Here is a 9932-nt window from a genome sequence, read left to right on the forward strand (position 1 = left end):
TTTGCCAAAGCTCCTTGGCCTTGCTAAAGCTCGTGCTGGGCATAAGGTTTCTAATTTAATTTCTAATCTTGTCTCTACTACATCAGATGGAAGTCAAATGAAGAAGGTTATGCTTTATAAAGATCATAATATCTAACTTAATGATAACCTAACATCAATGTCTATGCTAAAATTAATGTGAAAAAAAATTATTTAAATTTTGTGCTTATTTATTAGTGGAATCGTTTGTAAATATTAATAATTTTATTTGACTTTTCTTTTATCTACAAAACAATTTAAAGCAAATGTAATTTGATATTTGCAAATGATATGTGTACGTTAATCTCACAATAATCTTTTTGGTTGAACACAAAGCAAATATAGCCAATAGAAAATATAATTACCAATTGGTCCTTAGAAACACACACTTAGAAACTTTTATCCACTCTTATTTAGACACTACACTGTAGACCAGTGATGAAGATCCTCTTAATCTTTACCTCCAGTTTTCCTAACATGAGCCACACGCTAATGTACAGTCATCGATCAGTCATCGAATAGTATTTAGAAGTGCTCATAATTACTTCCAAATATGGCTACAAAGCATGATGCTGCCACCACCATGGCTCACTGGTGTTTTCATGACAGACAGCTTTGAATACATATACTACTCTGATGCTTTGGACACTTTCCTCTATGCAAAGTTTGCCTTTGTTGTCAAACCTAAACAAAATGACTTCTTTTAATGCTTTTTATATTCTCTCTCTTTAAAGACTCCAATTTAACATTGGTAGGCTTGTTTTAACAAATTCTGAACACAATCAAATCTAATGCTTATATAAGGTTGTACAAATCTATGCAAGGCAGGGCAAAATTATTATTTATAAAGCACAATTCAGTGGGAAGATAATTCAAATTCTGTACAAGAGAAAAAGACAGTAGAGGCATTGAGGCGATACAAATATTTAAACAGATTAAACAGAATAAAAGTGACACATTAAAATAAGTGGAATTTATATATACAGTATATATATATATATATATATATAGTAACGTTCTGGGTTTTCAGATTGTATTTCACATATAAGGTGGATAAAGTTCTGAAATCAATTATACTGATCTAATCTCTAAAATCAACCCAACACATCACCAAGTCCAAACATAATCCTTTTTAAAGGTCTGTTTAGATTTTTATCTCGAATCAACACATTGAAAATAACATTCAATTCAAAGAATGTTGAACAGTAATTGTATTACGCTGAAGCAAATTATACCAGAAACTGTGTTTCTAAAGCTATTAATCAGAAGATGTGTGTTTACGCTGAGAACAACCTGCCCTCAAGCAAGGCTGCAGCTGTAAGAGGACGCAGGTCTATTGTTCAGACTAACAAGGGCCGCAGAGGTCACTTGCATTTTCACAAGGGCTTTGCCAGAGGGGATTGGTGGGGGGGGGGAGCGAGTGGCAACATCGTTCTGTTTGGTATGGATCTATGCTAAAGCTTTTTCTATAAATTCCCAGTCTATTATAAAAGGGGGTAGATTAGATTAAGTGAGATTATGCTGAGAAGGGCTTCCTAAAAAGAGCAAAGAATGAACACATTCGGTACTTAGTACACAAGTCAACAGGGGGATTAGGCCAAACGGACGAAGTGAAATCCTACGCTGATATACACTCATTCATCCAGACTGAGCATTTGAGTGGTCCTAAACCTTTTCAATGAGCTGTTTTTTTTTGTATCTAAAACAACATGCATTGCCATATTTTGACCATAATGATGGAAATAATCATCTTTCCCTGCCAATTCCCTCCTTGCCTCTCGTTCCGTGGAGTTTTTGCAATAACAACTGATCACCAATGCAACCAAAAATATGCACCGAGTGGTTGCACACTCTAACATGATTAAATGATGTGTGGTCTGGCGTCACTCCCGGCACCTCTCCCATCCCCTCACGGAGCTCTGTATCTCTATCCTGCACGCAAGAGAAAGAGTCACACAGATTTCCTTTCCCTGAGCTGTGTTGTGAAAATAGATGCTTCATATTAACAGTCAACACTGAGCCTGACAGGTACAACCTGACCATTCTCTTTCAACCCCCCCACCTGGAAAAAAATATAAGAAATTGTTCTCCCTGGATATCTGCTTATCCTACATTCCTGCAGCTGCTTGTCACAGAGGTGGAGTGTCGCAAATTATCACTAACACACACATGAGGAATTCAGTGTTGGCATGTAGAGGAGAACTAAAGGGTGTAATGATGAACAGCCAATTCTGAAAGCTGGAATGAAAATTTAAATCCAGTACTGATATTGTGCTACAGCTATATCACAATCCAAGAGAAGTTTTGCTGAATTCAATTTAAACCTTTAATTTCTACATTTTTAAAATGTTTTAAGTCCTAAATATTGGCTATTGTAATCAAAATCCCTGAACCGGGGTTTAAACATGATGAATGCCTCACAAAGGTGTCATTTTCTTTTTTTTTCTTCTTTTTTTTTACTAAAACCATCATTGCACTTTTTTATGATAAAATAATTAGTTGAAGTAGAAACTTAAAGATAAACAGTTTTTATGCAAGTGTAGCAAGTATTAGCAGTAATTATCTGTATCTCTGAGTCTCATATACTATAATATGGAAATACTTAGCTATAATAAATAACCTAAGCCTCTCAGTTGGATCTGTTAAATTTCAGTAAATTCTGGATATATCCCTTTCTAGGTTAAATGGAAGAGTGTGTACTAGAGCTGATATATACGGCTCGATATATATAATATACATTGTGCATTTAGGATCAAAATAACTTTTTTGTCCATCAATATCCTCTATCCAAAATTCCTCATGTGGAAAAGTTTTAAGTTTCACCTGGTTTAATCTTGTAAGAAGTCTTCTTTAAGGAACCTATGACTATACGATTATTAATCAATTGGAAAAACAATCAATAGATTAATCAATTTGCAAAATAATCGTTAGTTGCAGCACTAATGTGTACATGTGCAAAATCTTAGCCATCAGGGTCTTTACTATACATTAGTCTTTGTCAATTCTGTTTGCCCACAGTAGAGCAATCTGTAGTTGAAGCACTGATGGGGTGCAAACCAACAAGGTTGTTTTCCTGGGTCGCATTAGTCTGTTGCTTCTTATGAGTTTTGTATAGTTGTGCTCTGATGTAAGAGTTTAACTACGTCCTAAAACATTCATGTCAGATTTGTGGATGAAAGTATATGGCTTGTTACCATGGTTCTTTGTCTCTTCCATTCCAAATGTTTTAAAGTAATAATTTGCTTACAAAATTGGTTTTAACTCAACATCTCATATTAAGGGTTGTAATTTGGCAGCTAACGATCAGGTTAACTACCTTGTTGATATCAGAAGGTTGATTTTGACAAGTCAACCAGAGTTTGGCAGCTAAAACTTAGTCGTGTTTGTTTACAGAACCAAAGTCCGTCTCTTGGAGCTGTAGTGTGGCCATGGTGATTATATGGTTCTTTATTTACTAAGGAGAGGTGTGATGAAGAGCAAGGGATAATATTTCAATAGACCACTGAAAAATATCTCCCACTCACTTTTGACATGGTTGTTACACCCCTCACAGAATGCTTCCCGGTCAAAGATTTAATGCAGTCAACTTGTGGCAGAGCATTTCCCATTTACAAGGGGTTGCACGCTGGCTGCATTCACCACAAAGTTTACACACTGAAGAGTCTCGACAGAGTCATTGCAAAAGAGAGGACCAACCAAACCGTCCCGCAGACTGCATGAGAATGGCACACTGAATTGCTTGAAGTAATTAATTCCAGGAATTTATTCTGTTAAGCAAAGACAACACAAAGTAGAACCTTGAAGGAAACTTCACAAACCTCCTACAGCCTCTGACCGCCATGGATGAGCAATCAGAGCACCTCTCTCCCTGCTTTAGAGCACCTTCTGAAAGCTCTTGGCGTGCAGGGTCTGGTATTCCTGAGCCTGATCAATAACGTCATGATATGATGCAGCAGACTCAGCGCCGTGTTTACCAGCTACTTAGGCAAACACTGTTTATTGGAAGGTTTTTTTCTGGAAACCTTTGGGACAGGTTCTAATTCGTTGTTCTTAGATTGCCGATCAAACAGCTCTGATCGGATTTAACCAAACAAACTCTCCTTAAACCGTGTTGCGAGGATTTTCACACAAAAAGGTGCATCAGATAGTTAATATGTGGAGTTGATATTTCACACAAACTAGAGCTCTGCTTTCCTTGCAGGCTGGCCAGTAGTGCTTGTGGAGGTAATGAGGCCTCTTGTGTGTCCTCTCTGATCTGAGAGCTGAATAATTTCCCATGTGGTGCAGCCATTTGCAGCTTCCGCTTTTACTCGCAATCCGGCAGGTGGGGTGGAGGGTGGGGAAACCTTCCTCCTTTGCCGCCAACGTGTTGCTATTGTCAATCATCCCTATCCCAACCAAATGGAAGGGGGATACTTTTAAATATTGTTTTTTTTTTTGACATATCAAATTTGAATTCAATATAAACTTGAATATTTTTATTTAGTTTGAAATGTATTCAGTAATCTGTCGATGTTGTGTTTCTACTGCCACTTCTTTGTCCGACACTGCTGATGCTTTTCACTTGTCAGAGGGATACTGGGAGTTAATAAATGGTCTACTTCAGCAGCTCCAGACACACGTGCTGGGTTGCAGATCTCCGTTTCAATGTGTCTTTTGTCTGAGGGCTGGTGTTTCAACATCCTCGACTTGAATAGAAGAAGGTCAGCCTGGTGGGGTCTGCCTGGGGGCCCCATTGGGATGGGGGTGATTTGGAAGGAGGGGTTGGGAGGGAAAAGAAAAACCTTCCCTCCCTTTAAGTTTTCTAAAAAACCAATTGGAAGTTTTAAGTTTCTTCAGTTAACGTTTTATCTTGTCATTACAGTCAAGCGCAATGACCGAAAAGATGGGATCAAACCACCAGGTGCAGCAATGTCCCGCCAAACAAATAAAATTGCAATCAATTCCTGACAGAAATCTGTTGATGTTTTTGATAACCTCTTCAAAGCTGCACAGAACAAACATGGAATGCTGCAGCATCAGCAGTATATCAGATCATTGAATGATTGTGGATTTCCTAGTTATAAACTAGAAATTCTGCTGGAACTGAAAATGTTATGTTTTGCATTAAACTTCTATGGGTTTTTCTCTAGCAAGTTAAAGCCATGTAGTATATCTGTTGAGATGTATGCAGTACATTTAACTGGTCGTTTTATCAGATTTTGATAACTGTGGCTTACAGCGAATTAAAGTGTCAAATTTTCTATTTTAAGTACATGTGAGATTGCCATGCTTTGCAATGAGGGTAAGCCACCGAAATCACTTTAAAAAGGGGTGTGAAAATCATAGGATGCTAATGGAAAATCAAGTGGAAGAAAAAAGTGTAGGAGCAAAAGGCACACCAGATACAAGAAGGATATGCAACAAATGGTTTCTGCAAAAGCAGCTGGCTCTTCACCAAATTCAAATTCCTAGGTGTCCAGTCTGAAGTTTCCACAGTCAGTGATCATGTCGGTAGCTGTTGGGTATCTTATCAAATCTGGGCAGAGATCTATCAGTAACTATTAAAACACCTCCTGCCTCCCTTAGCTTAAAAGCTTCATGGACATTTCCTTTTTTAGGAAGCCTGAGCACCTGTCGGAACTGCCAACAAGAATAATATACCTGTATAAATGGCCTTAAACTCATTGGGTCTGACTGACTTGCAAATTCTATTTAACTAAACACCATAGACAATTGGGCATTCTCAAGAGTGCAGAGCCAACAATACAAATATCAGCAGAGTCATAAGCCAACCATGATGCAGCAGCTCCTGGAACCTTAAGAATTGAGAGCATATATTGTAACCATGTATTCTTTTTAGCTGGCTATGAGTTCTATATCAAATGTAGAAGTTAATGGCTGGCTAACTCAAGTGGTAAGTCACCATTCCTGCAAACAGGAAGCCTGGGCTCATATCCCAGCTGGGGGGAATGTGGTGCCAGTGTGGGTCCTTAGGCAAGACCCTTCACGCTAATGCCTGCTTTGGGGGGTGGCGGCCTAGTGGTTAGGGTATTGTGCTGATGAATCCTGAGGTTTTGAGTTCAAGCCCGACTCCCACATCCATCCATCCATTATCTGACACGCTTGTCCCGAGTGGGGCCACGGGGGGTGCTGGTGCCTATCTCCAGCAGTCAATGGGCGAGAGGCGGGATACACCCTGGACAGGTGGGATGAGGCCGGAGTACCCGGAGAGAACCCACGCATGCTCAGGGAGAACATGCAAATTCATGCGAAAGACTCCAGGCCACTGAACAGCCCAGAGACCCTTAACCCCACACTGCTCCCTGGGCACCCCACGATGGCAGCCCACTGCTCCCCAAGGTTAAATGCAGAGAGTTGCTCTGTACTTGTGTAATGACAATAAAATGCGGGGGAAAAAAAGGTAGTTTTGAATATTCTATTCCATTATGGTCGTGTGCTTTTAGTCTTCCCTTCCACTTAACTTTCCATTGATATGCTTAAAAATAAAATTATGTGAACAGCCACAATCCTAAGAGATAATATTCTTGTTGCACGCCCTCCTTTTAGAGAGTGTTCCTGCAGCACTTTAAAGTTAGCAGTCTTATCTGCGATTGTATAGGCCATAACACAACTATAACAGCACATTTGATTACTAATAATCCTTGTTTTTATTGGTGTGATTACACTTTAAGAAAAAGAAAAACTTTAAAATGTGGCTTAAAATAGTCATTAAAGCATGTATCATTGATGAAAATTTCAGTAAAAAAGAAAAAAAAAATCAAACAACCAACCCACATACACTCCCACATTCCAGGAGAATGAACTTTTAACAGCATAATAATAAGCAACAGGAAGAAGTCTCTTGTAGCAAAAGCAGAGGAGAAACCCAAAGTATGGTCTGTCTGTATGCCTGCCTGCTAGCAGCCCCCAAAAGTGGGACTTTTTGGAACAGGAGTCAAGTGTAGGTTGCAAGACAAAAAAATACACAATCACTCCCTCTCGTCACTGACAATAGGTTAGGAAGTGGAGCAGGGAACGCTGTCTTTTTTGGAGGCTTCCTGGACGGATGTACAGTGGATATAAAAGTCCACACATCCCTGGGCAAAATAAACATAAAAGTCACAAAAAGTTGCAACATAAGCCAATGCTTTGTTGAGACATTTTTTATTAAAATTTCAAATTTTTTGGTGGAAGAATATTTATCTTCACCTCTCTTAGCGCACATTGACAGTTTAGTCTAAACTTGCTGGTATTTTGAATCGCTGGAATTCTATCAGTGTTAGCAGAAAATAGTTTCATCTGTAGAAAGCTAACCACAGACAATGATGTTGCCACCACCATGTTTCACAGTGGGTGTAGTTTAGTGTTTTGAACTGTGGCCAAAAATTTAACCTTGGTTTCACCATATAATAACATATTCCTCACAAGACATGAATAGTTTACATCAGCTCTATAATCTAACAATATAGATACTAAGAGAATTCTCACCTGAACAACGTAGCCGGAAATTATTGACTTCAGTGTTATTATTTGCCTCCATGAGTTTCCATTTGATCAATAATTCAAAAAATCAAATGGCATCACTGTTTCTCCACGTGTTTGTTTTTAACAATTGTCATGATTGATAACTTTAACAGTTATCCTGATTCATACTTTTGAACAAGATTATTTTGAGTTTTTTTTTGTTATTAAATCCCATCAAAATTATTGAAGGAAAGTCTTATTTTATTTTATATTGATCAGATTACATATACAGCTGATATAAATGATCTTCTTAAGAACACTTAATACTGGAAAGTAATAGGTAAAGATTGTAATACACCCTTGGAACCACATTTTATGGCAGCGTCTTAATCATTATTTGTTATATTTATCCCCTATTTGTTTTGTTTTTTTGTTATATTCCCTCTGTGTATGAGAGGACTAACCCCTTAACCTTTTATAGGGCAATCGGTGAAAAATATCTAAATTTTAAGCCAATAGTGTTATTGCAATTCAGGATAAGACTGTATCACCTTTGGAACATTAAAAAAATATGGATATTTTGATGGCAAGTATGAATATCAATATAATAACAAGAAACGCCAACTTAGACAGATTTTATTTGTCATTTTGTTTACACAAGTGTAAAACAAAAAGAAATTTCGTTTGGAACAGCTAACTGGAAAATTTCATCTTTTTAAAACTTTTGAATATATAACTTGCCCGGATATATTAAGAAAAGTAACAAAAATGCTTCTGTAAGAAATTCAAGAAAACCTTTATTTTTATTTATCTTTTCATTTTTTTTTTGGTACAACATAACCTTAGATTTTTTAGTTTATAAACCTATATATAATTTTTAACCAGGCTTATTCACTTTTTAACTTTTCAATTAGCTTTTTACAGATTTTTCTTACTTTTTTTTTACTTAATTTACAGTAGGTTATATATCATTATTATCAAAATAAGATGTACAGCAATATAGCAGTATCTTTGCTGACCTTGTGCTTCTAGACCTATGCAAGTGTTCAAGTAACTTGCCCTATAAAGGGTTAAAAATGCCCTCAAATTCAGAGAGATGGGTTTCTTTTTTAAAATATTTATTTATTAACTCCTAAACAATTAAATCCCATCACGTCCCAGCACGCAAGACAACCAGAGCCGCTTTGTGTTTACCAGATCACACGTGTTTCTGTTATCAAAGTTCAGAAGCGCTCATACAAACATGACATCCACAGAGTGATCTGCACTGCAGTGACCGTCTCCACTGTTGCGGCTTGCATCCCCGCAGCCATGTGCTTTGAGATACACCAGGAGCTTAAATGTAACTTAAAAAAAATCTATAAAACACGGAAACATACACAATCTTGGGTTTGCATACAGAGCAAAACGTGCGCACACTGTAACAATGTAACCTCCGGAGAGATTACGGAGATCAAGGCGCGCATCTAAAAGCGCAATCCCAGCCTGGAAGTAAATAGTAAGAACAGCTAATGAGAAAGCAATCAGCCGCTCATTCTAACACACTCAGCTCAGAGCCAGTTGAAAGCGGCCACATTATTAAAGAAACAATCTGAGCCAAACTGGAAACGCACACGGATTAAATGCAACAAACAATGATACATAAATAAATAGCCTTCCTTTTGCAACGCGTTAAGTTTGCAGCCACTCACCGGGGTGCGATCGGGCGCAGAAAGTCCTTGGTAATAATTCTCGTGTCGTTTCAGAAATCTTCCGTTCCTTTACGCGCTCTCATACACACATACGGCCGCTGAGAATGGGACTGAGTAACTGAATAGACTCAGAGAGAGCTCAGTAAGTTGAAGTGTCAAATTACATCGGCTATTCTATTACCGAAGGGACCCGGAGCTCGGGTGGCTGCCGACAAAATGCGTGGCGGATTCCTTGTTCTTACGCGCGGATATGGAACCAAAGGGAGGAGTTATTTACCCAGCAGATGTCCAAGGTGTTGGAGCCTTTTAATGGAAAACTAAGTGGAAGGAAAAAAATATCAGTACAAAGGCACAAAGTGTCAAGAATAACCACACCATAAAGGGGATTAAGGGGGAAACTTTATTGGCACTACCACCAGTGGCGGTTCTAGACTAAATCTTCCAGGGGGCCAGGAGGGGGGCCAGTGTGCTTTCATGGTGGCACGGAAAAGCATGAAGCAAAAAAAACTGACGTGGGATTAAATTTTATTAAGAGAGCTGCATGAAGTGAAATTTCGATCCAATTAGGTGTAATTAAAATTATATGTATAAATATTAATATAAAATAGAATTTCTTTTGCTTGAAAATGTTCTTTTGGATTGTCGTTAAAATCAAAATAAAAATCCCTTAGCATAGCGAAAAAGAAAATAAAAAATTGTAGGTATTTAAATATCTAAAAGATCAAATAAAGCTATTATTTTGAATAGTAGGACAATATACATTCATTCATTCATTTA

The 9932-nt window shown here is 37.9% G+C and overlaps 1 protein-coding gene across 1 annotated transcript in view; it reads right to left on the reverse strand.

The window, feature by feature from the left end:
• The window catches only part of LOC119774913 (zinc finger MIZ domain-containing protein 1-like), a 135511-nt gene extending 126162 nt beyond the window's left edge, over positions 1–9349 (reverse strand). Inside the window, exon 1 of the mRNA XM_038272642.1 lies at positions 9156–9349. The gene's annotated coding sequence lies outside the window, so the exon portion shown is untranslated. The remainder of the gene's footprint in view (positions 1–9155) is intronic.
• Between the last annotated feature and the right edge of the window lie 583 nt (positions 9350–9932).

The sequence above is a fragment of the Cyprinodon tularosa genome, unplaced genomic scaffold (assembly GCF_016077235.1).
Source record: "Cyprinodon tularosa strain WSP-4 unplaced genomic scaffold, ASM1607723v1 ctg84, whole genome shotgun sequence".
NCBI classification, from domain to species: domain Eukaryota; kingdom Metazoa; phylum Chordata; class Actinopteri; order Cyprinodontiformes; family Cyprinodontidae; genus Cyprinodon; species Cyprinodon tularosa.